The sequence below is a fragment of the Anser brachyrhynchus genome (genome assembly GCF_964034855.1).
Source record: "Anser brachyrhynchus genome assembly, chromosome: 1".
NCBI classification, from domain to species: Eukaryota; Metazoa; Chordata; class Aves; order Anseriformes; family Anatidae; genus Anser; species Anser brachyrhynchus.
Genome location: NC_137694.1, coordinates 74518120 through 74544826, shown reverse-complemented (window position 1 = coordinate 74544826; position 26707 = coordinate 74518120). Strand labels below are relative to the sequence as shown.

Sequence of the window (26707 nt, the reverse complement as noted above, 5' to 3'; positions counted from 1 at the left end):
GTTGAGGGTTAAACAACTACTTAGGAATCTCATCCGGAGATCTGTCTTGAGGCGGGATAGTTGCGAGTGGCAGGGAGTGTGGGAGGATATGGGCAGGTTTCTAGAGCAGTGGTCACCTCCAGTGTTTTGGACATTCACCCCTGAACAACTGCAAAATCCTAAAAAGCTGGCAGAATGCTTGAAAAAAAGGTGTCATGACTCTGGCAGTTCCAAAGTGACACAAATCACTGTAGCGTGCTGGGGTCTGGCTTGTGCCTATCGAGCTGCAATTGATGCTACTAGCAACCTAGCGACAGCTCCTGCAGCCGCTCCCGCTCCAGCTCCTGCAGCCGCTCCAGTTCCAGATCCTGCAGCCGCTCCAGCTCCAGCTCCCGCAGCCACTCCAGCCCCTGCAGCAGCTCCAGCTCCTGCAGCTGCTCCCACTCCTGTGTCTGGGTCAGAGAAACGAGCTGTAGCAGTGCAAGTTGACCCCGCAGAGGGTATTCCAACCCCTGTGGCAGACCCTGTGTCTGGGTCAGAGAAACGAGCTGTAGCAGTGCAAGTTGCCCCTGTAGACAAGGTGAAGAAATGGTATAGAGGCTCAGGTCGTTTAGAACGCAGACCGTCTTCTGCTAAGTCTGGGCATAGTGAAGACGAGACTGGGCCATCAAAGGTGCAGGAGACTGAAGATGAGGATGGGGATGTCGAAAAATCAACAGTAACTACCCGGACTCTATACCAGCGTGAGCTACGAGATGTGCGAAAAGATTTTGGTCGCTGTATAGGTGAGCAGCTTGTCACCTGGCTGCTCCGGTGCTGGGACACTGGAGCCAATTATGTGGAATTAGAGGGCAAGGAAGCCAGGTGGCTGGGATCCCTTGCTAGGGACGCATGCATTGACAAAGCAATTGGAGATGGAGCACGATCTCGCAGTCTCTGGAGGCGTCTCCTGTCAGCTGTGAAGGAAAGGTATCCCTTCAAGGAAGAACTTGTATGTCTACCAGGCAAATGGACCACCATGGAGAAGGGAATTCAGTACCTGAGGGAATTGGCCATACGGGAAGTAATTTATAAGGACCTAGACGATGCACAAACATCCGCAGATCCAGATGCAGTCCAGTGTACACCACCTATGTGGTGGAAGTTTGTACGGAGTGCACCATCATCATACGCCAGCTCATTGGCAATACTAGCCTGGAAAGCGGAGGAGAATCCCCCAGTGAATGAAGTGGCTAAATTACTCCGGCAGTACGAAGGAAATCTCTCCTCTTCCCTACAGGCCTGTGTCTCGGCTGTGGAGAAACTCTCTGAAGAGGTCCACCAACTTAAAGAGAATTTATCTTCCCCTCCACCTGGACAAACCAGTGTCCACCAGCTAAAAGAGAATGCTTTGGAGAAACTTTCTGAAAAGATCCACCAACTTGAAGAAAGATTATCTTCCCCTCCACCTGAACGAAACAGTGTCCACCAGCTAAAAGAGAATACTTTGGAGAAACTTTCTGAAAAGATCCACCAACTTGAAGAGAGATTATTTTCCTCCCCACCTGTACAAACCAGTGTCTCAGCTATTAGGGGTAAACGTTCATCTATGCAAGGAAGACAATATGGTGGGCACACACACCGCGCCACCCTGTGGTTTTACCTACGTGACCATGGAGAGGACATGAGAAAATGGGATGGAAAATCTACCTCAACCCTAGAGGCACGGGTACGTGAATTGCAAAGGAAAACAATTGGGAAAAAGGAGTTCTCTGAAAAGTTTGCTGCTCCAACTTCCAGCAGGAAGTCCTTTAGACATAGAAACGAAGATTCTGACCAGGACTAGAGGGGCCCTGCCTCCAGCCAGGGGGAGGAAAGGGACAATCGAGTTTATTGGACTGTATGGATTCGATGGCCTGGCACGTCAGACGCACAGAAGTATAAGGCTTTGGTAGACACCGGTGCACAATGTACTCTAATGCCATCAAGCTATAAAGGGCCAGAGCCCATCTGTATTTATGGTGTGACGGGGGGATCCCAGCAGTTAACTGTATTGGAGGCTGAAGTGAGTCTAACCGGCAATGAGTGGCAAAAGCACCGTATTGTGACTGGCCCAGATGCTCCGTGCATCCTTGGCATAGACTATCTTAGAAGAGGATATTTCAAGGACCCAAAAGGGTTCCGCTGGGCTTTTGGCATAGCTGCCTTGGAGACAGAGGACATTAAACAGTTGTCTACCTTGCCTGGTCTCTCAGAGGACCCTTCTGTTGTGGGGTTGCTGAGGGTTGAAGAACAGCAAGTGCCGATCGCTACCACAACTGTGCACCGGCGGCAATATCGCACCAACCGAGACTCCCTGAGTCCCATCCATAAGCTAATTCGTCAACTGGAGAGCCAAGGAGTGATCAGCAAGACTCATTCACCTTTTAATAGTCCCATATGGCCAGTGCGAAAGTCTAATGGTGAGTGGAGACTAACAGTGGACTATCGTGGCCTGAACGAAGTCACGCCACCACTGAGTGCTGCAGTGCCGGACATGCTAAAACTCCAGTATGAACTGGAATCAAAGGCAGCCAAGTGGTATGCCACAACTGATATCGCTAATGCATTTTTCTCCATCCCTCTAGCAGCACAGTGCAGGCCACAGTTTGCTTTCACTTGGAGGGGAGTCCAATATACTTGGAATCGGCTGCCCCAGGGGTGGAAACACAGCCCTACCATTTGCCATGGACTGATCCAGTCTGCGCTGGAGCAGGGGGAAGCTCCTGAACACCTGCAGTACATCGATGACATCATTGTGTGGGGTGACACTGCAGAAGAAGTTTTCGAGAAAGGGAAGAAAATAGTCCAAATCCTTCTGAAGGCCGGTTTTGCCATAAAACAGAATAAAGTTAAAGGACCTGCACGAGAGATCCAGTTTTTAGGAATAAAATGGCAAGATGGATGTCGTCAAATCCCAATGGATGTGATCAACAAAATAACAGCTATGTCTCCACCAACTAGCAAAAAAGAAACACAAACTTTCCTAGGTGTCGTGGGGTTTTGGAGAATGCATATTCCAAATTACAGTCTGATTGTAAACCCGCTCTACCAAGTAACCCGTAAGAAGAATGCTTTTGAATGGGGCCCTGAGCAACGACAAGCCTTTGAACAAATTAAGCAGGAAATAGTTCATGCAGTAGCCCTCGGGCCAGTCCGAACAGGACCAGATGTAAAGAATGTGCTCTACACCGCAGCCGGGGAGAATGGTCCCACCTGGAGCCTCTGGCAGAAAGAACCTGGGGAAACTCGAGGTCGACCCCTGGGGTTTTGGAGTCGGGGATACAGAGGATCTGAAGCCCGCTATACTCCAACTGAAAAGGAGATATTGGCAGCATATGAAGGAGTTCGATCTGCTTCGGAAGTGGTCGGTACTGAAGCGCAGCTCCTCCTGGCACCCCGACTGCCGGTACTAGGCTGGATGTTCAAAGGAAGGGTCCCCTCTACACATCATGCAACTGATGCTACATGGAGCAAGTGGGTTGCACTGATTACTCAGCGGGCTCGAATAGGAAACCCCAGTCGCCCAGGAATCTTGGAGGTGATTATGGACTGGCCAGAAGGCAAATACTTTGGGATATCATCAGAGGAGGAGGTGGTTCGTGCTGAAGAAGCCCCACTGTACAACAAGGTCCAGATTCCCTCTGCACTCAAAATGACAACAGTCTTTTTTTTAACTCGGCACATCTTATGATTTACAAAAGGAAAACTGCATTGATGAACACAGAGGCTGTTTGAAAAGCTTTGAGGCAGACACAGATGCAGATCAAGGGTCTGAGAAGGGATAAAGATGCCAATGCATAAGGCTTGTCAAGCTTTTGCAGATATCCTGAACAGAAGTAATTAACTCTTCATGAATAGTTAAATTTGGGGAGCTAAGAGGTGACTGCGTTCCACAGCCTGCTTAGCAAAATAACTGCATCATGTGGGCTTTGCCACAAAGTTAGCTGAATTTGGAAAACAAGTCCCACAGTTCTAGTCAAGCTGTGCAAATACTCTGAGCACATTTAATATATGGCAATTAAATTAATGTTAAATCACCGTGTCTCTGTGGTAGTGAATAATACAGAAAAAACAAATGGGATGCACAGCAAATGGCAGTGATCCAGCTCTCAGATCATGCACACAAAGATTTCCCCAAACTCTTCTCTAAATGGAGAGATTACAAAAGTGCAATTTTACTTAAAAGAACAAATATTTAATAAAATCAAAATTGGTGACATTATTATGTTTCTTTCCGCTCAGTCCTGCAGTGCTCCGGCTTGAGCTTTAATGTTTGAGCTTGATAATTTAGTTTTCTAAAAATAGGCTGCCAGAGTATGCCTTACATTTCATTATTTTATGAATACTCCTTTGGACATTCCAGGCCATAAAAGTCAGCCCCCAAACTTGCACTGTCAAGCAAATATTGTTCTTTCCTTGGGTGGATGAATTATTAATTGAGGCTGGGCTTTTTTGTGGCAGGAAGTTCTGATGAGTTCAGTTTTGCAACAAGGGTTTTAATCTTGTATCTCCAAGCTCTTAGTGCAAGCAAGTATACATAAAAATGATTAATTATAAATATTTTTTACTTATGCTGCCAAACTCTGAGCTAAAGGAAAAAGTGTCTGTTCAGCAGGACATGTACCTTGGGTCCCTGAGGGCCTGGTGCACAGGTTGAAGCCCTGGTCAGGGCTGCGCCTTTGCCCTGGGTTTTGTCAGCAACAGAAAGAGGCTCAGTTTTTGTCAGGGTTGGCTGTAGGTGTTTTCTGTGTGTTTTTTTTTCCCCATTTATTTATTGTCTTAAAACCAGTTGATACTTTAATATTGAAGCTCTCATGGGCTTTTAATGGAAGTGGGTATAGAAACGAGAGCATGAATACAAATGATTCCCTTTTGTTGCTTCATAGAGAAGGCATATTAAGCTAGTGTTGAATAGAATGAAAAATAATGCTGTCTCCAGGATAATTTTTAAAAATAATGTGTAGCGTTGCTGTTTTACGCATTTAGATGGAAGGGAATTATTGAAGTGTGCAAATGTTATTGTAACCGAAGGCCAGCAGTAATCAAGCTCTGAAGGGCTTTTTCCCCTAGAAACTTATTTGTGGTGCTTCCATGTTTTAAAGAAAAACTGTCGGACAACAGAGAGTATACATAAAAAAACAAACAAACAAAAAAAACTTTTACGTATCTTTCTTGTCCTGCAGATACACGGTAGGACTGTTCAGGGAAGGAGTGGTGTTTCTGCTGGGCCCAAGAATTGTTTGAACTTTTGTGTGTCTGTGTGGTCTCTTTGGATCTGCCTCATGTTGGGGGCAGCCCCTGGACCTTTCAGCACAGTGTGGAACTTCAGGAGGCAGGAGCTGATAAATAACATTTTACGAAGCTGTTTGGGTAAAAGTTGTGGTCTTTGTTGTCCGGTGCCCTCTGCTTTCCTATCCCTATCAGGGATGACTCCAACAGACTTCCATGACCGCATGCTTCAGCACCTAAGGTACTGGGAAGAGTGGTGAGGAGGGTAGAGGGGAAGGAAGAGGGATGAAGCCGTAGAGGAGACATTGACTCAGTCTGCATGCCTGGAGGACACGCTGTAATTCAAGGCAAGTCGAATGGCATGGAGATTTTAGAGCCAGTGACATGCAGCTCATCTTTGCACAGAAAGGCTCTCCCCTTCCCCTCGCTGCAGAGCTGATGTGTCTCTGCATCTCAGAAGTGAATTAAACCCAGACTGGCAAATTATGGGATGACAACACGGCTCTGGGTTGCACAGACAGTGCAGCAGCCTAGGGAAGCAGCCCCACATTGCTGCTTTAACCAGATACCCTTGAAATACTTTGCAGCCAAGTCTGCTGAAAATGTCAAAGCTGAGATAGGCCCCAGTTTACATCCAGAGCAAAAAAACCCTCCCAGTTTCTGCAGCTGCTGCCCAGCTTCCATGCTTTTGGCTGTTATCACTTTTTGTATCATGCTGCCACACAGCTATTGTTCTTCAGTGAAATGGCGTGTGCTGATGAATAATGCTTTCATTACTCCTAACAGCATCATGCCCATTCACAGAGCCAGGAGACATTCATTGTCTGTCAATTGTTTATTAGGTGACTAGTATACATAAACGAGATGTTTTTGTAAATGTGTCCAGTACAAATCTATGCCCAAATGATCTTTGTTACAATAGTTGCCAAGGGACTTCAACTGCAGTGAGAGCTCCCCAAAGTCAAGTGCAACCCAGGACTGTAATGAGGCAAGAAGGATGCCTCCATGGTTAATTTAAATAAATTAGAGAAGAGGGAAGGGAAAGAGATAAAATGGGCTGTTTGACCTGGTGTCACAGCAGAGACTATCAAAGGAACTGCTTTCTCTCAGAACATGCAGTTTTGTGAGGTTCAGATTTTCATGGGGTTATGCCAGCCTTTGTCAGCAGGAGCAGAGGAATTAAATCCAGTGACACCTGTGTGTTTGCTATGCTCACCTGTTGAGGAATGATTGTACTGAAAAAGTTTGGCATGCAAACATCAAATTACTTGGAAGTTTGTGTTTTACAAGGACATTTTGTGTATTTCAAAGATAACACTAGAAAACGAAGTAGAATCTAAAATCTGCAGCTTTCTCCCTTGGGTGAGCCACACTTTTTTCTCATCAGGTTGTTGGTAAATCACAGAAGTATGAGCCCAGGTTCTTCAAAACTTAGCCCTTCACATGGGAACAAAAGCCTTTTTAATCCTTAGCTTTGCTGAGTGCCCATTTGTTATTGCTGATATCAGGCAGATACACTTTTAAGTCAAAAACACTGTGTGCAGGCATGCTATGAGACCAACCATTTCGGTAGAAAACCCTGTCTTGGTTTTCTGACTCTGATATAAAAAGTCAGAACACAAGAAATGTGCATGGTGAGGAAGGCAGAGCCAGTGTTGCTGCTGACACTAACTGCCCCTGAAGTGGGGAGATGTGTCTGGATCCCCGTTCTGGTGTGGGATGGTGGGTGAACAACTCACCCGGATCAGGGATATGTCACAGAAATGCTGGTGCGTTCTGGCCCTTGATGAGCTGGGGCTCCCACTGAGCATCTCCCAGCCTAGATTTCGCCTGGTGCCTCCAGCTTCCCTACTGTCCTGTGGTCAGAGGGGCTGTGCCACATCACCCTGAAGAAACAAGGTGCAAGGTGAATGATGTTGGTGACTTTTTAAGGCCAAGGAGAGCATTTCACCATAGAACGCCTCTTGAAATTTCTAGGTATTTTTGTTTTGATTTGCTTTTGTTTGAATTGTAAAATACATATTTTAAAATTGTAAAATGCAATTATTATTTTTTTTCTCCTGAGGTCCTAATGTCCATTTCCTAGGGTGGATCTTCCCCAGCATGATGGATGCTGTGGGAGCAGTGGTAATACCAGTGGGGAGATCTCCTTTGCTGACCTGAGCATCAGTACCAGACCTGCTGGCAGCCATCTCATCACATGGTTACTGGTGTCAGTGAGTGAGAGGCTTGGGATATTTCTCCCCCTTCAGGCTTTGAGGACTGTTTGTGTGTGTGGAAAACCACTTCTTTTCATGAGCTATCATTGCTTGGTTGTCCAGCCCTTTCTGAACAGCTGGTGCTGCTCTGGCTGCTGAGGACCTTTGCTTTGAGCTGGCAGTGATCATGAAACCTGGTTTTGGCAACCTTCTAGCTTAGCTGGAATGGAAGATGCCCTGGGGTTTGGTTATTTTAGTTCTGTGGACTATGTGCAACATGGGTGGGAAAGCAGTTAGACTTCAAGAGAACCCACTTTTTTGATGCTTGAAGCAAATAAATAAAATTTGAGGTACTCTGTCACTTTCCTTCCTCCTTTCTGCTATCTAAGTATAACTGCACTTGAAAGGCTTGCGTGACATAAGAGCAAACAGCAAATTTTTCCTTTCAGAAATGGGAGAAGGTACTTAAATGTATTTTTAAGTTGTGTCCAGATTCATTCCTTTGATCATGAATTGCAGCCTGTCTGTTACCAGTATTATTTCATACTTTATCTTTTCTCATCTAGTTTCCTTTTGATCTTGCTCTGTTACTTCTGCCAGTTGTGCTACGTGAGGAGAATATGTATACTTTAGATCTGAGCTGGCGCTGAAAGGCACATCTCTCTAGCTAGTAAATTACTTGTGTTGGACGCCTTGGAAGTTTTACTGGGATGCAAAAGCTTAGCAGCTGTGCTGGACGGCAAAATGAAAAGTTTGGCATCATCTGTGGAGCATTCCTGGTGCACTTGGCTTGGTTTGGTCTGGTGTGCTGCAGTGCACATCAGGCACACACATACACAAAACCTGAGCTCTCAGGAGCTAATCCCAGGGAAGACTGGGGGACTGGGGAATTTGGTGACTTTTTTTTTTTTTCCCCCTCAGGGTCTCTGGAAGTCTGAAGGTATAGATTCTTCTAACTTAGAGATTAGAGAAAAAAAGTTAAATGTTTCTCTGTGAAACCCGGAAGTCAGAAAGAGTAAGACTATGAAGGCTCTTCTTCCTCCACACTGATTCTGCAAATAAACCAACTTGGCCTCTTGAGGAGAGGGAAGAGCTTGCAGCTGCACGGAGCGGATGAAAAGAGCTGGGAGGCCCATCAACCTTGCTTGGCTCAGTGATGTTCCTGATGGACATCTTTCAGAAGCTTTTCCAAGCTCTCCCTTCACTGGCCACAGGGTGTCTGGAAGCATATCCTTTCAGGGTGAACCCTATCCCATTTCTCCAGGTGTCCTGGTTTCAGTTAGGACAGAGTTAATTTTCCTCCTAGTAGCTGGTAGGGTGCTATGTTTTGGATTAGGATGAGAAGAGCGCTGATAACATGCTGATGTTTTAATTGTTGCAGAGCAGTGTTTACACCAGGCCAAGGACTTTTCGGCTTCTCGCTCTGTCCTGCCAGCGAGCAGGCTGGGGGTGCAGCAGGAGCTGGGAGGGGACAGACCCAGGACAGCTGACCCAAACTGGCCAAAGGGGTATTCCATACCATCTGACGTCATGCTAAACAATATATAGGGGTGGCTGGCCGGGGTGGGGGGGCCGGCTGCTCGGGAATAGGCTGGGCATCGGTCAGCGGGTGGTGAGCAATTCCATTGTGCATCACTTGTTTTCTTACACATTATTATTGTTAATACTATTATCATTATCACTATTATTATTATTGTTATTATTATATTCCTGTCTTAATAAACTGTCTTTATCTCAACTCACCGGCTTCACTTTCCTGTTTCTCTCCCCCATCCCAGAGAGGGAGGGGGGAGGGTGAGCGAACGGCTGTGTGGTGTTTAGCTGCCAGCCGGGTTAAACCACAACACCAGGCCAGCACACTGGTAATGCCTGTCCTGTCCTCTGGTCCTGTGGCAGGGGACCACATGTGTAGAGCACAGTCCCAAAAGCCTGTGGCTCAGCAACCATCTGAAACACAAAAACCCTAAACACAGGATGGCATTTGACTTGTCTGACTTTAAAGAGGTTAAAGGGCCATTCCTGCCTAGACTTGCTGGTGCTTTTTTCTTTTTCTTTTTTTTTTTTTTTTCATTTTCTTTAATTTTTAAATCTCTCATCTCTTTTTGTGCTCCCTTCTCCCCATTCAGGTCACAGACTGGGAAGGAACAGATGCATTTCTGTGCATTTCAGAGCCACTGCAGTGCTTAGGTGTATTGATTTACATTCAGAGGAATTTCCAGATGTATGTTGGTAACATATTGTATGAAGCAATGACATATATTTGCAAATCTATTTGGGCATAAATGTACCATGAACTACTGAAACTTTTATCATATAACTCAATCGGTTCAACAGTAGTTTTTTCTCCTTCACCTGCTTTTTGAAGTCCCATCAGCCAAGTGACTGCTTGAGAACTTCAGCTTTCATTTATTAAAAAGAATTCTTCAACTCTCATAATCATAGGTGGACGTTTGAGAAACGTCTCCTAAAGGATCCAGGAAGATAAAAGCTTAAGAGGAACTGAACATTGTTTGCTCACAAGTAATTACTTTCAGAAGTAATCTTCTGACTAGCTGGATTTAGCTTTTTTAGGTTTCAGAGTGCCACAGGCTGTCAATACCTGTCTCCATTGAGAAACTTTTCCTAATACAAGCAATTTTGACTGCTGTCGTTTTTAAGCCTAATCAGTCTAATGCTAACCTAGTTTTCAATTCATTTTGCCCTTGTTTATGCAAGATAACAAGATGTGTTCCACGTTATGCTACTAGTAATCTGCAGTTGTTGCATTTTCCCCTTCATGTGTTAAGAGTTGCTCAGCGTAGACAGGAGGGCTGAGATACGTGTATATTGCATGGGGTTCGCAGTGCCTGGAGTGTCCATAACAGGCTGCTGTGCCTTCTGTCTTTACAATTCTGGTTCAGGTCTGGCCTCCAGTCTGTGGTGACTGAAGTGCCCTGCTGATTTCTTTTACTCTTTCAAGCCAGTGTGATGATGAGACTTGATGATACATGGACACCATTTTTGCAGTCTTGTTTTTTTTTTTTTTTTTTTTTTTAACCCCAAAACCACCAAAAATCCTGGCTGGAGTGGATTTCTTTACTTCCCATCAGATAGTGTTTGACCCCATCTGGCCCAGGTTTTTGAGGGACCTTGCTTGGCTGCTGTGACGCAGTGAAAACTCAATAACCGAAGTTATTAAGCAGGTATTCTTTATTATGGTGCCGGGTGTGTGGGGGAACACTCCGCCTAACACACACACCAAGGGTTACTGGCAGTGTGCTTATATTAGTGGGACAGATACATATTCATTTCATTTCCCATAAGTCTCTTGCATATTCATCAAGTCTCCGAAGAATCATTAACATAGTTTCCCGCACCTATTTGCACGCATAATGTAGTCCTTGGGTGGTCGTCTGGTGTACTCTGGTGGTCTTTTGCTGAAGGCCAGGAGTCTTCTAAATTCCTGACCCTTCCTTTCTTTGACAGACTTCAGCAGTCAAGCCAGTTCTTTCTGGTTCCATTATCTATGCATACAGACTTTTACTCCCTTATCTTTGGGGTCGTTAACATACAGTTGTGCTAGCTAAGACCTATGGAATCAACATCCTTTATCTTGTTCCCTGTCTGAGCTGCACGCCATGCAGCTTGAACTGGGTGCTGCATGCAGGCAGCATTTTGTGCCTCTGGCAGCATAGCAGATGGCTAATGCATGGTGACTTCCTCTGTGTGAGGCTGTGAGTCACCATAGGGCCCAAACCTTCAGGAATGAGTAATGGAAAAGTGTGGCAGGGGCTGAAAGGAAGGTTTGACAGAGGGAAGCGTGAACTTTTCTGCTTCGTCTTTAAAAAGTAGTTTTGTTTGTTTGTTTGTTTTTAACAGGCAGTGGCTTAACATCTTTAAACAGACTTATTTTCTCTCCTGCTTGTGGAGTGTCACTATCTGTTGGCGGTAACTGTGAATTTGCACTGTACCAAAAGGGACTCTTTTGCCTGGCTCATTCAAATGCAGTAGTCATCCTTTGGAGTGTCTGATGTGAGCATCTCCATCCTGCACTTGTCTTCTTCACAGCTGTGCAGTACTCCCCTGGCAGTGGTGGAAATCTCTTGTAATGTTGTGTTGTGGTTTAACCCGGCTGGCAGCTAAACACCACACAGCTGTTCGCTCACTCTCCCCCCTCCCTCTCTGGGATGGGGGAGAGAAACAGGAAAGTGAAGCCTGTGAGCTGAGATAAAGACAGTTTATTAAGACAGGAATATAATAATAACAATAATAATAATAGCGATAATGATAATAGTATTACTAATAATAATGTGTAAGAAACAAGTGATGCACAATGCAATTGCTCACCACCCGCTGACCGATGCCCAGCCTATCCCTGAGCAGCCGCCCCCCCACCCCGGCCAGCCACCCCTATATATTGTTTAACATGACGTCAGATGGTATGGAATACCCCTTTGGCCAGTTTGGGTCAGCTGTCCTGGGTCTGTCCCCTCCCAGCTCCTGCTGCACCCCCAGCCTGCCCGCTGGCAGGACAGAGCGAGAAGCTGAAAAGTCCTTGGCTTGGTGTAAGCACTGCTCTGCAACAATTAAAACATCAGCATGTTATCAGCGCTCTTCTCATCCTAATCCAAAACATAGCACCCTACCAGCTACTAGGAGGAAAATTACCTCTGTCCTAACTGGAACCAGGACATGTTGGTTGCAGCCAAGTGTTGGAAAAACATTTTACTGATGGCCTTTGCAGCTGCGGGAGGCACTGGCCAACAGCGGTGTCAGACCAGCCTGGTTCCCTGGGTTTCTCCAAAGTTGTTCACTGCCCATCATGGTTGTCCCAGGACCCTTGTGGGAAGTCTTAGATAAGATTTTCTCACTGGCATTTGGTACTTGGCGACATTTTTGGTCTTCAAAATATATGTTGGGCTTTGCTGCTCAGAAACTTATTCCAGATTTGATATTTTTAAGAAAGGTGACACATAAACCTGCCCTTTCTTATAGGTGTTTTAGCTTCACAGCTGTCTCTTTGCTGGGATAACAATTTGCAAGAGTTGTCCTTTGCCCCATGATGATTATTAATATGGAGCACGCCAGGTCTCTGCAGAGCAATATGGATATGACTGACGCGGGGTGGGTAAGAAAAGCAGAGGTTGGGGCCTCACAGGTTAGCATGAACAGTGCTAGTCATCTGCAGACAGAAATGGGTTTGAATGAAAATTGCACGGCATTTGAAATGAGCCTCCTCTCTACTGTGAATTTATACTTCTGAAAACAAAAACAAAACAACAACAACAAAAAAACAGCCCTGGACTACATTTGCCAGCTGTTTGATTGATTTAGCTGAGCCTTCACAAGTGTTACCACTCAGTGTCTGTTTGGGGAAGCCTTTTGAGCATGCTGGACTTCTCATTTGTGTTTGGAGACAGGCTGATGAACACCAGCAGACAGCTCTGCTCGCCTTGCCTGGCCAGCGGGATTAAAGAGTGAGTGGCTCGTGAAGCTCACACTTGGTAGGGTTTTGCTTTTTGAAAAGAGAGCCCTGGCTGATGGCTGCTCAGCAGACTTAAATGCAAATACTTAAAAGAGCCAAAGTTAATGTGTGAAGACCATCACTCTTCTGTTTTTATAAAGCTTCTGTTGTTGTCCTAAGCAAAAGCATGCCCCTTTGCACAGTGGTAAAGTGGTAAGCAGTGGGGCTGTAGCATTCCTGTGAAGGCTGTGAGGTTTTCTGATTAGTGATGATTACAAAAAGGAGCTGCTGTCTCTAGTCCCAGGTAGAGCTCTGCAGGTTGCTAAACAACAAAAAATAAATATGCAAATAGAAAAGTTCAATTGCAATATATATCTATTTGGAATCAGGGAACTTTCTGAACAATCTCATAGGTGCAAAAGAAAGTCCTTGGGCTATTTTTGCTGGGGTGGGTGAGCATGACAATAGCAAACCTGGGAGACCGAGGCTGCTCCACAACTGGAAGTCTGTAAGCACAGGTTAGGGCAGCTCAGCAGCTTCTTGGTCCTGCTTTGTGCCCTGGAAACGGATGAGGCAACCACTGGGGTTTCTGCTAGCACTGCTTCTTGTGATTTGATAGTTTATTAATGTTCTGGGTAATCTGGGCATCTACAGTCGACGAGACAGAAAGACAAATAGGGTTTCTTTGCAGATCTGCCTGCATGTAAGCCTGCTGGAACCTAATTGTGTTACAGTGGAAGCAGAACAAAGCAAACAGAACAAAACAGGGTGCATGTAACTCTTTTAATGCTGAGAGGGGACAAATCTATTCCTTTTGTGTAAGCAGTTTAGAAGCTGCAGCTGATCTGTATTGTGTTTTTTATTGTTATTCTGGGGCAATAGTAATTTATGTGTCTTTAGCCTGATGCCTTATTTTTCCTTTAAAATGTAATATAATCCTTTAAAAGCTTTGATACAGCTATGTAATTGAGGAAAGAAGGTAATAAAGGGGAAAAAAATGAAAAAATGAGTAAAGTTGAAATCAAGTAGATAGGAAAGCGAAGGAGATGACTTATTTCCTAACTCTGTCAGCAACCTGGTATGGAAAGTCAGAGGAGATGGCCACATCTCCCTGGCAAATGGAAACCCACACCTGTGGGCACCTTTGTACCCCTCCCAGGTCTGAAAAACCCTCAGGAGCTGGGGTATTGCTTCCACCCCAAGTGATGTGGGTGCCACTGGCAACCCCTAAGAGGACATGGGTGAATTCTCTTCAGTCTCTTTTCTCAGGTGACAACTGACAGGCCGTGAGGAAACGGTCTCAAGTTGCGCCGGGCAGGTTTAGATTGGACATTAGGAATAATTTCTTCATGGAGAAGGTGGTTCAGCTTTGGAACAGGCAGCCCAGGGGAGTGGTGGAGTCCCTATCCCTGGAGGTATTCAAGAGATGTGGATGTGGCACTAAAGACCATGGTTTAGAGATGGGAATCAGTAGGTCAGGTTGGTGGTTGGGCTTGGTGATCTTGAAGGTCTTTTCCAACTTAGATGATTCAATGATTCTGTGAACTGAGGAGGACAGCTTCCACTGCTGCTGCTGCAGCTGGGCTGCTGGCCAAACTTGTGCACCACTGAAGGCAACAAACGTGGTGGTGGCCAGGCCACCACTCAGGCGTTTCTGAGTGCCACAAGCTTCTCAACAGCTTGCTTGTTTGGCAGCATCTTATTTTCATGATATGAGGCTTTTGCTGTGCAAGTGAGCACCACACCAGCCTCTGAGGCAAACGCCGCAGAAGGTTCTCTATGTTGCTGGAAAATAGCCCTACAAAATAAACAGATGCTGTCAATAAAAATAAAGCAGAAGGAAAGCCTACTAAATAGAGCTGCCTCTGAGTAAAAGAAAATGTCTCATGCAGCATACATTGTATTTGTTGGGTTTTATTTTGGTAATTTTGACCTGCTTGAGGTAGGGTTACTGAAGCCCCAGTCATGTGCTTGCTGCTGCCATGCTGGGGAGGGCTGTGGACCCCACGCTTTGAAAATGCAGTGCCTGAATTTTTCAGTGATACCTCAACGTTGGCAGAGTGCATGCTCTGACTTTTTAGAGGAGCTGTCTCTTCAGTTTTACATGCAACGAAAAATAGTTGAGGCATTATATAGTTTGAACTCAGGAGACCCCAACTATTATTTTTTTAACTCTTATTTGAAGAGAAGGAAGCTGCTCCTTATGGAGCAGAAAACTTGCCAAGATGAAATTGGTAGAAGATGTTGAGAGTAGGCCAGTTGCAGGGGGAATGCTGAAATGGAAACTCTTCTGCTTTGGGGCAGCCTCAACTCTCTGGAAGTAAAAAGGGATGAGGACAGCATCAGCCTGTGATACTTCCCGAGGATGAATGTTATGGTAGTTCAGAGGAGACAGTAGAAATGCCTCCACAGACTTGGGAACAGTTTCTCAAGAGAAGTCAAGAAGAGCGGTAATCGTCCTTTGCTCAGTGGTCTACTGACACAAGCCAGACTTCAGTGTTATTGAGAAGACAGCAAATGATTTAGTTCATATTAAACCTGCCAGTTTTATGGCTATGTGGCTGAATTACTGCTTTCCCTGAGGGATGCAACAGGGACTATTAATGAGCAGACAGGGAGGAGGTAAAGTTGGTATGGTAGCAGGGATCCAGGAACAGCACTAATAGCTGAGCCTATTTTCAACCCCCTCATATCATGTCATTCCTAGTTTTAGCTTTGCTGACATCTTATTTTGTCCAAGACATTCCCATTTTAAGGTCTTGCACTCTGTGTAATTGCTTTTTTTTTCGGGGGGGGGGGGGGGCGGAATTTTTTTTTTGTTACTTTCTAAAACAGATTTCGTAAGATAGACTGCGGTTAGCAGTCTATTTGCCAATGAGGTGCTTGGATACTGCAGTGCTCTGGCACATCTGGGAATGTGTTTACCTCTTTGCACAGCTTTTTGAATAGTTCCTTACGAGAGGCTGGTTTGGATGTGGTTGGGCTTGTGCTTTCATAGTTATCCTACAGGGAAACTTGATCAGGCCCAAAGTCCAGCAAACAAATTCATGTTTTAAGGTTTCTCTGATAATTGCTTTTCCAGATGTTAGGGGAATTCGTTCCATAACTTCTGTGAAGTTTGAATTTCCCATTCCTTGTCAGCACTTCAACCTCTTCAGAAGTTTTTGATCCTCCTGAACAATTTTCCTAGTAAGCTGATGTTGGAAAATCTTTCCCTCATTATTTTAAAGAAAAATGAATTAATAAACAAAAGCGTCGTATGCTATAACGTTGAAGGCTCATCTTTTCACAACTCCACAAAAGCAAGGAAATGGAAAATGGCACTCCATCTTGGTTCATGTTCTAGTTACTAACAGAGGGAACTCCCAACCTGAGAGTATGAACTTCTTCAGCTGGAGTTAAGCTTCCCTTTACCTCTGACAGATGTTTGTTTTCTATGGATCAGGGCAGAGAAGGACCTGAGCAGCTAAGGGTGTATCTGTGCTAGTAGCTCTGATCAGAGAACAGATCATTTGATCCTGAAAAAAGCATTGAAATTTTGAGGGAGCTCCCCCTCCTCACTACAAATTAAGCATTTCCAGAGACTGTGCAAGTGACAATGACTGACATGTGACAATGCATTTTATTTCCATTTTAGACTTTAGAAGAAAATGTAATATAGTACATACAGCTTGAAACTGAAACTGTATGGTTTATTTAAATTCATGTTGGAATATTTTTTTCTGAAACATTTGTGTCAGAATAGGGTCCAGCTTCATTTTCATGAGGTTATTTCTCTATATTTTCTTCCAGTTTTGGTAGAATTGAAGTGGCATTTCCCACTGAAAAGCTGTTAGTAAAGAAACCATCATGTTTCTGGCCACTTCCTGTGTGTGCCCCTACCTGTGGACCTCCTGGGAGTTGTGGAAGAGGTGCTCCTTACTTGGTGGACTCAGCCTTGTCCTCAGGCAGGGCAGCATTCCTTCATGGCCTTCCTTGAACCATGCACAAACCTTCTCTGTTGTTCCTGGTGTTCCTCTGGACAACTAGCCTTGCCTCTGTATGTTTTCCATAAAGATGGAAGCAGGTTCACTGTAATCTCAAAATGTGAAATACCTTTTATCATGGGGCCTTTGTGGATGTTGTGACTACTGCCAATGAAAAAGTTGTTGTTGTTGGTTAATCAAACATGGAAGGACCGTAACTCTGCTATTAAAAGTATATTTCTTTTTCATGAAGAAGAGTGATACTTATAGTTACCATTGCCTAGCTATGTATTATGAAATTCGTTTGCACTGAAAAAAAAAAATCTATATAACGAGTACATAAATAAAAGGTTATAAAAAAAAGTTATAATTAAGTTTATTTAAGTTATAAATGAAAGGTTATAAGTAAAAAAATATTAAGTTAAATACACTTAAATTATGTTTGACAGTGCATCAAGGAATCCAGGAAGGCTTAGAAAGACACCTTAAAAACTGGCATGTCGAGGCCAGATCAAAGTATATTTTTGGTGCCATCTTGATGTTTTTTATGCTCTTTGTTCTGGCTAAGGATGTTCTTCCTTAACTTTTCAGCTTGGATATTTGCATGTTTATTTGTTGTTCTTTTTTTCTTTTCTTTTCTTTTGGAGAATATATATATATATATATATTTCCTAGATATATTTTCTTGCATTAACCTTCTACAAGGTTCCTCCAGTTCAGCTCAAGGGATAGCAAATATCTGTGTCGTGTTTGCTGGAGCTCATAGCAGCGCTCCTTGCTTCTAGTACCCATAGAGAGGAAAGTGCCACCTGAATATCATTTTTCATCTTGGCCTTTTATTGGGATGTAAAGAATTCTGTTGTTACTATTTTATATGCTGAGCAGATGGCCTCGCTGAAGCATGCACTGGGGAAAAAGTCATTTTTTTACAAAGTTGCTGTGGGATTTAGGGGGGTTACTTTGATTCTCTGGTCCCCAGATCAATAAACAAACATCTGCTTTCACAGTGGCAATCATTTCAAAATGGCCAGGACCCCAAATGAAGGTGGCAAGCTGGTCGGCTTGTTTCAGTGGTGGGAAGCAAGTCTGGATCCCCCTGGCTGCCCAGAAGCTCCTGCAAGCCAAGCCCCTGCCTGAAACCTTGTCATCAGAGCAAGATGCTTCCCAGACATGGAGGGGGTACCATGCTGTGTCCCTTCCCATTTTCTGCTGGAGGGGAGGAAGCCTGGCACAGAGGTGCTGGGTGTCACCTGGGTACCAACATGCGTAACCCCTGGGGGTGAGGAAGGCAGGCATGGGCAGCAAGATCCACTCTGCAGCTCCACATCGCCTCCCACCAGGGCCATAAGGAGATCATTGCCCTGCCTCAGCACTCACAGATAGAAATGCAGGCCCAGTGATTCAACAGACTGAAGCGAAGTGTGCAGGTGTCTATGGCAGGGTCCGAGAGGGCTGCTGGTACGAGGTGAAACCTTCACTGCTATTGGTAACATCACCTACAACACTGATGCTATCGCTGCCAATACCACACAGGCTATCAGCAACCTTAAGCTTCCAGACATTAAGCCTTTTAACCTCTTTGTATTTTAAGCAATGTTACAAGTTAGCAGAGTTCCTTTTTTTTTTCTTTTTTTTTTCTCTCATCTCATCTCATTTTCCTTTGGCAAACAAATTCGATTCACTTTATTCTTCTCAAATGAAAGGCAATGCCATGGGAATTGTGTCAGGATTGAAATGGTGCTTTTCTGTTAATATGTTTTTGCCACTAGTTGTTTGCTCAGTGTGTTTTAATTTTTGGATAAAAAAGAAAAGTCCAGAGACAGCTGGATATACATTAAACTTAGCTAGAAGCTTGTTAGCAGATTAACCCTGGAAGGCAGAAAGGATGTGAACACAGCTGGAATGAATGATTGTTTTTTTATTTCAAAGGAATATCCATAAACCTCTTTATTTTGGGGTCTCACTAATAGTATTACAAAATTCTCTCTTTTCCTTTCTTCAGACTTCCCTTTAGAAGTGTCCCAAGACTGACTTACTATATACATTTATTTCCCTTGAGCTGTTGAAATACTTTCCCAGAATCTTCCCAATCCCTCTTCCACACTATCAGTGCTAGCTACAATTTCTTAAGGATTTTTATCTGTTTATGGTAAACTTGTTGTGAATCCATTAGCTGTAAGACTAAAATCTAGTATCACCAAGCATACGCATAGCTTGGTGCTTGTGTCACACTACTGTATTAGTAATCTAGTTTCCTAAAAAGTGCATCTGTCAGTGTTTTTGCCTGGAGGGCAGCCAGAGTCCTCTCTGGGGTACGAGCTTCAACTACTAACCATCTACCACCACCTAAGAGTCAGAAGTAAGATGCCAGAATTTCATCTTGGAGGCAGAAACTGAAAATAGATAAGAAGAATAGTGTGAGGGATTAAAAAACAACAACAACAAAACTTTAATATTTGAACAAAACCTTTTGCTCTCCAGGTGTCATGATATGCATGTGCAGATGTACTATCCCACCCAAGCACTTGAGGAGAGAAGAGAAGGGTCTGATTCCTCTGCCATGCGGCGTCTGCCCAATACCCTGCCTCCACCAGGCAGGAGATGATCTTGCTTTCATGTTGACTTTATATTGGTGAATTGGACCAGAAACCAAACCCAGATTCACTCAACCCCAAGCTACCTTTCTGGTTGTTTGGTTGGTTTTGGCAAGTACAAGCTCTTGTTTGCACTAAAGTTTGCACTGTGCTTATGGGCAGACGATCCCTCCTTCTGTGCTCAGTTCTCCTCCTGCAAGCTGGGGGCACAGCAATGCTTCCTTTGGCCCTTTCATATCACCAGCTGTCTGGTATCGAAGCTCACACTGTGCCCAGTGCTAACTGTGGTGGGACAGGTGAAGAATTGCTGCAGTGATATCCATGAACATGCAACCTTGCAGTCACTGCCATGTTGCCACTTTGATCCTGAATTTTTCTACCTCCCCTTTACACGGAAGTGGCTTCTGCATTTGAGTTGGCTTTCAAAAAAAAAAAAAATTTGGGTTGGCTTTCAGAAAAAAAAAAAAAAAGCTCATCGCAAAGGAGCAATTCAGTTTGTCTGGAAAGGGCAGGTTTCAAGTGTCAGCTAATGACACTGGACTCTAACTGCTGCTGTGCAGGCAAAGTGCGCCGAGTACAGTTACAATGATGTATGGACTATGTTTTTGCCATGACTGACGGATGCAGCACTGAAACATGAATGTCGCAGTTCGGCTTGGGGACACTTTGCAAGTGGAAGGGGAGCAGACACTCAAAAAGGGCACGCCACCTACAGAGACAGTGTAATTGCTCCTTTAGCAACTGTATGATATGGGGGCCCTGAAATGGTAGGAGAGGTGAACCAGGGAGCCCAAGGGCTTGCAGACAGCCACTAACAGCCAAAACCTGACCTGACCTCCCACTGCATGCAGACATCAGAGCCATAACACCTGCCTGCATCATTCATGATGGCAGATTGAATCCTGAGAAAATATTGCAGGGTGGATTTGGAGACGGTAATTTAGATGAAAGTGGTATTAAGGAGTATTCTGAGGCAAACATCCAGTGGTGACTTTTGACAAATCGTTTATTAACCTGCAATTTTTTTTCTACTTTTCATTTGGGGAAAAAACAAAACAAACAAACAAACAAACAAAAACAGGATAATCCAAACCTCTAAAATTTTCAGTGCCCGTATGACATCAAATTTCCTGTTAAGCTAAGGGTTTTGATGAGAAAATATTGCAATTACATTTTATCTGATTCTTTAGCGTCATTTTGGTAGGGGTTTACCACTGTTGCTGGCTGAGGATGCATGTGCTTGAGCTCCCTGCTTTCTAACAGAGCTGTAGCCACTGCAGCTCATAGGGGAGGAAAAGTTCCTCTGTTTCTGACAATTGGAGCACTCTTTGTTATTCTAGGGCTGAAAAATTATGAGAAAGACTGATGGCAGCAGCACCGTGGGTATCCCTGCAGCATCCTCCCATTGCCATGGCTGCTGCCTTCCAGGCAGAGTACACCAGGCACCTCAGCTGGCTGCGTCAGTGCCTGGGGCTGGAGGCACAGGTGCTGCAAACTCCGTACTGAATTTCTGGCAAAGAAAGAAGCCTTCCCTCTTGTTCATTTATCAACATTATAAGGGATAACTCAAGCTCCATGGGGAGGGGGACCTTAGTACGCTTCTATAATAATGTAAGCTCATAATGAAATTTTGGCTTCGGTTTCACGGTAGGCATTTATCTCCTTTGTGCATTTCAATTTGGGGGAAAAAATGGAGAAAAATCTCAGACAATCTATTTTATTCTTTCCTGGGGTTTATTAATGACCAGAAAGCAAGCAATACTTTCTATAGAAGGTGGTTATTATTGTTTTGTTTTTGCTTATCATATGCATTTTTGTGAGGTGTCCCAATCTTCTGAATATGTTTGCACTAAATCAGTAGTTCTATTTTGTTTATTAAAATGAAGCTCTTCCTTATTGTCTATTGTTGTAGAATTAATTACCACCCTTTTATTAAGTTCCTTCCTTTTTCAACAAGGGAGCATTTAAGCAGTAGACACTGAGGGTACATAAACTACAATGGTTTTCATAGAGTTCTGACTTGAATTGTCCATTTTGTTGTGCACATGAGTTGACCTACAAATTTTATGCATCAAGGTGTTAGAAGAAAACCCTTATATTTACATTCAGTAAGGCCCTTCTAGGATGACCTGAGAAGAAGACAGTGCAATATTTTGCAGAGCAGGCATTTTCTCTGTTTCCTCCCTCTGATACGGCTGATGGCAAGAAGTAGCTTAACCTTTTTCTTTTTACTCTCTTCTGTGAAAGTCCCATGAACTGCAGCACCATGCTGACCTGTTGTGTCTGGTTGACACCAATGTGGTACACCCAAGCTGTCTGCATTATTGTCACACCCTGCTTTGGCTTTTGGGGACCAGACAGCACGTAGAAACCCATGTGTACTTCTGCTAAAGCCAATGGTTTGGGGTAAACCAGGGTATGTTTTTTTGGCTGAGAAACCTGGCTACTTCCCTGAAATGGCAAACCTTGCAGCTGCTTTGGCAAAAGCCTCTTGTTTTTGCAGAAGCCCCACCAATGTCATCTATGTTTTCCTGTGACTTCTGATATTTAGCAATTCAGGAGGTATTTCTGATATGCAGGTTGGAACAGCAGGGCAGAGCGGGTGGCTCACACTGAGAGCTGGCACAGAGGAGGTGAGTCCAAGCCTTGCAGACCCAAGCCAAGCAGACTGAAACTCTTCGTCCTCTACAGACTTGCGTCAGATCACTCTTAATGCTTTCAGATGCATCCCTGGTATGTGCTGACACATACCAAGTGAGTGGGTATACCTTTTGATCCGAGGCAGCCTCTGAATATTTGACTTTGCAGTGGGAAAAGGAGCGTGGCTGAGGTATACCGCTGTTACTTACATACATGTAAATAACCATGCTAACAAGAGGAGTTTGGGTTCCCTCTAGCTTAAAGGGTCTCAGTTCATAGTGAGTAGACATGCAGTTTGGCCTTCCTTCAGACTCCACTATTTTTACTCTGCTCTTCTCCAAAGTTTATTTGCCAGTTGCCAGCTCACTGAGATTTGTCTCCTCGATTCATCTCTGCAGAGCCTGGGCAGTAACAAACCCACAACTTTGGTATAAATGGGGTAGCATTTGGGTGGTAGAGCCTGGTTTTAAGCTGCAAATGCAAGACATGAACTTGAAAGTGTTTTCTGTATGAACAACTGCTTGCTTCCTTTGTATATGCACATGTTTCTGTCCTAAAGAATAAACAAGGGAATTGCATTGCTGCCTGCTGATACAGCAAGGTCCACAAGCCGTGGTGGGGTGAGTGAGGGCTGAGGGCTGGAAAAAACAACCTGCAACAAGGGGGGGACCTGGCCAAGACAACTGTAGTGTTTCAGGAGTAGGGCCTTTGGGGAGACGACAGCACTAGGGGACCCTGGACCAAACCACAACAAGCAGTGTAGAAATACAGCCCAAGCATACAGCTGCAAGAGCTCATCACAGCTCTGGCAGAGTCTCTTTTGGGAAATGCTTGGTCCAGAAGCATGCTAGACCTGCAGCACTGGTCCTGTGCTGCAGGCTCATGCAGGAGGTCTTTGCATCCAGTGACTGCAGATGTGGGCTTGCAAGGACTGTAGGGGAGAGCAGGCTTTTAGCACCAGCTGGAGAGAGATGGTGAGTGCAGACCATGATCTAGCCAATGTATCCTTCATTTAACTGTCAGGGAGGAGAAATGAAGTAGAAAATTAATTTGCCCAATTTGTCCATTCCTGCTGAAAAGGAATGTGTGTCTGTGCATAATGATGATGGAAGATTTAATGCATACTTCATTTGTGGGGCTAGAAAGAAGAAGAGGTGATAAGAAAAGAACATTTCTTAATACTGGTTATTCTGCCCTGCAATACCATGACCTGATTTCCTGTTGTCTAAGCACTGGGAAATGGGAGGAGGAGTTAAGAGGAAGTTGCAGTGTTCAAGTAGTCCAAGTATTCCTATTTTATTTCAGCCCTGAATCAGTTCCATTTTCAGGCACTTCTGAGTGTCTGTGGTACCTGTTCCCTCGCTGTGAGGTTGAAGTTCTTTGGGAAAAGGAACAGGACTGCAAACAAGTCCAACAGCAGTTGATGTCCTGGCTGGAAAGGGTTCACATGCAGCTGAGGAGGGAAAATGTTTTAGCAGACAAGGTGGTTGGTTCTTGCAGCTATGTGTGTAGTTGTTCAGCACTAGGAGGCATGGCTCTGCCTTGTGGAGGGTGGGGAGGTTGGCAGCATCTGCAGGTGGGTTTTCACCCCCCTCCCCAAAAGAAGCACTTACTGCTACAGTTAGAGCAGGAGCTCATTGTATACAGGCAGTGCTGGAAAAAGATGTGGAATAGAGGAATAATGACTACACAGCATGAACAACCAGAGTCACCTACCGTGCAGCTTGGCTGCAGCCTGGGGACTCAATAAAAACTTGACTGTCGGCCTATGTGGTGCTTTTTATTCATCTGGCATTTGTACAAGTAGTGTTACAAAATATAAAGTCTGTAAGACTGCCCGTGTTGCATGTTTCCTTCTCCTAGGGCTTGGGGCTTTTTAGTTACTCTTTTTAATTTTTTCTTTTCTTTTCTTTTTTATTTTTTTAATTAGCTAGAGATAAGGTGCTTTTAGAACCGTCCACGTGGTTAGCAAACACAGAAAAGGGAAAGGATGTGAAACGTCCTGGAGCTCCTATATCAGCATAATAATAGCAGATATAGCACAGGGATGCTGTGTCTCTTTGCCAGATAAATTCCCAATTGACTTTTTCTGGTGGGGTTCATTCAGGGAAGAGGAGGTGTACTATGTGGTTACAGTGATGTGGGAACTTGTATAGCAAGTCGTAGCTATCACATACTCACCAGGGGTGGTACTTCCTGCCAGGTTGCCACCTACCCAAGCAGCACTCTGCAGCATAGAATTTCCTAACAAAATTGGTAATGCTAAATGTAATATATGGAGTAATAATTCGTGTCAAGAAGATGGTTGATGTTAATAAAGAAGGGGGAGATGTAGGAGTGTGGCCATGGGGGTCGACAGGCCCCATGGTTGGTGATAACATCAGACTCTTAACGATGAGGCCATCAGGAATGTAAAGAGTTTAGAGGGAACAAAGAAGGGTGATTCAGGAGATGCCATGCCGTCACAGGTTGCTTGTTCTCCAGCCGTTAAGGCATGGAAGTTGCTGGGGGTTTGCTGGTTGCCGGGCAAAGTTGTTTGACCAATGAAGAGTTAGCGGAAAAGGACTGCTGTGGGGCGAATGGTATAAAAAGGGAAGCCTGTCCTCAAGATGAAAATGCAACATGATATAATGAAGTTATGTCATCAATGAAGAAGTAGAAAAAAGGAATGAATAGGGAATGGCTAGAAGAACAGGGACCAGGACAGGAACAGGGACATTGATCGCCTCATGAAGATACGTTCGGCCAAACTCAGCAAACCACTCAAAGAAGCTCGTATAGAAGGTTGCTGGAAATAGGCGCACCGGAGCTGGAAGGAAGCTCCAGCTGAAAGAAGCGGACTCGTGCACACAACTGCCCCTCGCTGGCTGAAGGTAAGCAGTTGCGCATTATGGGGAATCATATGTCCTTAGAAACAAAGACTGTCCTGGTAACCTTACAGCTTATTCAGACAGTTTATGATCCTGAAACATGGGACCAAGGTCAAGGTGTGGGACTCTGCTACTAGAGACGACGGGGTTGCGGTGGGATTGCTTGGCCCCTGGCGAGCAATCTCTGAGGCCTTAAAGAGCCATGTGCGACCACAATCAGAAACGTGTGGTTTGCCAGATAGTGAGGGAGCTGTGGGCTCATCCACTGATCCACCTGCTACACCATCGGCCCCCCCGGCCGCTACTGGCATCGCAGGCCTTTGCTGTTATGCCCCCTGGTGACCTGGGCGTTCCTTTTGATCCAGGCCCTAAAGGTCCTGAAAAGGAGCCAGATCTGTTTCCCTTAGATCCGGGAGGAATAGGATACATAAGGCCCGAAGGCTGAGTTGCTTAACAGCTTAAAGCGAGACATATTGTACCCATGACTAGCCCTGGAGTTCTCCGGTGTTTGCAATCAAGAAAAGGAATGGAAAATGGAGACTGTTATATGATCTGAGAAAAATTAATGAAGTCATGGAAGATATGGGAGCACTTCAACCAGGATTACCAACTCCAACTATGCTCCCTAGTCATGGACATTAATACTTAATAGACTTAAAGGATTGTTTGTTAAACACTTGCCAGAATTCAGAAAACTTTGCCATGTTTATGTTTCAATTGATACCTTTTCTGATTGTACATATGTGTAAGTGTACTCGGGTTTCTTATGAATATGTAAAAGCAATGTTCTATATATTTAGAAAGTTCAACGGTTGTGTGTGCGTGTTGGTAGAGCATAGTTTCCCCGCGTACCCAGCGCTGTTTACTTGCCTTTTATAAATATTACTAAATTCAGATTGAGTTGTATCTTCATTTATAATGCTAGAGGAAGCTGAGTTCACAGTGCACAGTTTGATATTGTGTAGTATTAATTATCAATGACATAATATAACTAATTTCTAGGCCAGCAAATACTGGAGAAAGAAGCTAGTATATCCTCTTTTTTTCTTTGGTCTCCAGCAGGTGTCAAATGAAACATAGCTTTTTAGTTGCTTAGATAAAGAAGCAGAGAGATGGTAGAGAAGTATTACGTTCATATCCCTAGCTTAATAAATAAATAGAAAAAAAATGGCTTGCACGATAGTAGAGGCAAGTATGCAGGCACACACCTCACATTAAAGTGTGTTGTTTTAGTTTTTGTGATGAGCACAACTCACTGGGGAGATGTGAACTGCATTCCTGCTGGAAAGCTGGGAGAGTGTGTGCTTCAGGAAAGATTTAGTCCTAAGAGTGCTGTCCTGCAAAGTGGGGATGCAAAAGGGAAGTACAGGTATCTCTAATGGTAGGCTTTGTCTGTAGCAGAGCAAATCACTTTATATTTTTGTTGGAAAAGTACATAAAAAGAAAGGTGCAAAGGCTAGCTGATGAAAATATATTGAAGAGAGCCACAAGAGTTTCCCTCTCTTTAGGTGACCTTTCAGTTCTTCATAAAATCATTTTGATTTCTCATTATCCTCACAAATAAAAAACAGTGATGGGATTGCACTTAAGGATGGGATGATGAGCAGAAAATTTAGAAAAGCTTGAGGCTCTGTACAGTCCAGCAAAGAACGGTCAGAATTCTGATTCAGAAATTCAAGACATTATATGCTTACACATGAATGCCCACACATGCCTAAAATATTAGTGTCTCCCCCACAATCTCCCTTTTATGCACATATTATAGTAA

General features: G+C 44.3%; 1 protein-coding gene and 1 long non-coding RNA gene across 2 annotated transcripts in view; one reads left to right on the top strand and one right to left on the bottom strand.

Moving 5' to 3' along the window:
• SHISAL1 (shisa like 1) overlaps window positions 1-26707 on the bottom strand; it is a 162986-nt gene that overhangs the window by 49246 nt on the left and 87033 nt on the right. The window lies entirely within an intron of this gene.
• Window positions 18535-26707, top strand: part of LOC308198583 — a 117056-nt gene continuing 108883 nt past the window's right edge. The window contains exon 1 of the long non-coding RNA XR_013954021.1: window positions 18535-24942. This is a non-coding gene — a long non-coding RNA (uncharacterized lncRNA). The remainder of the gene's footprint in view (window positions 24943-26707) is intronic.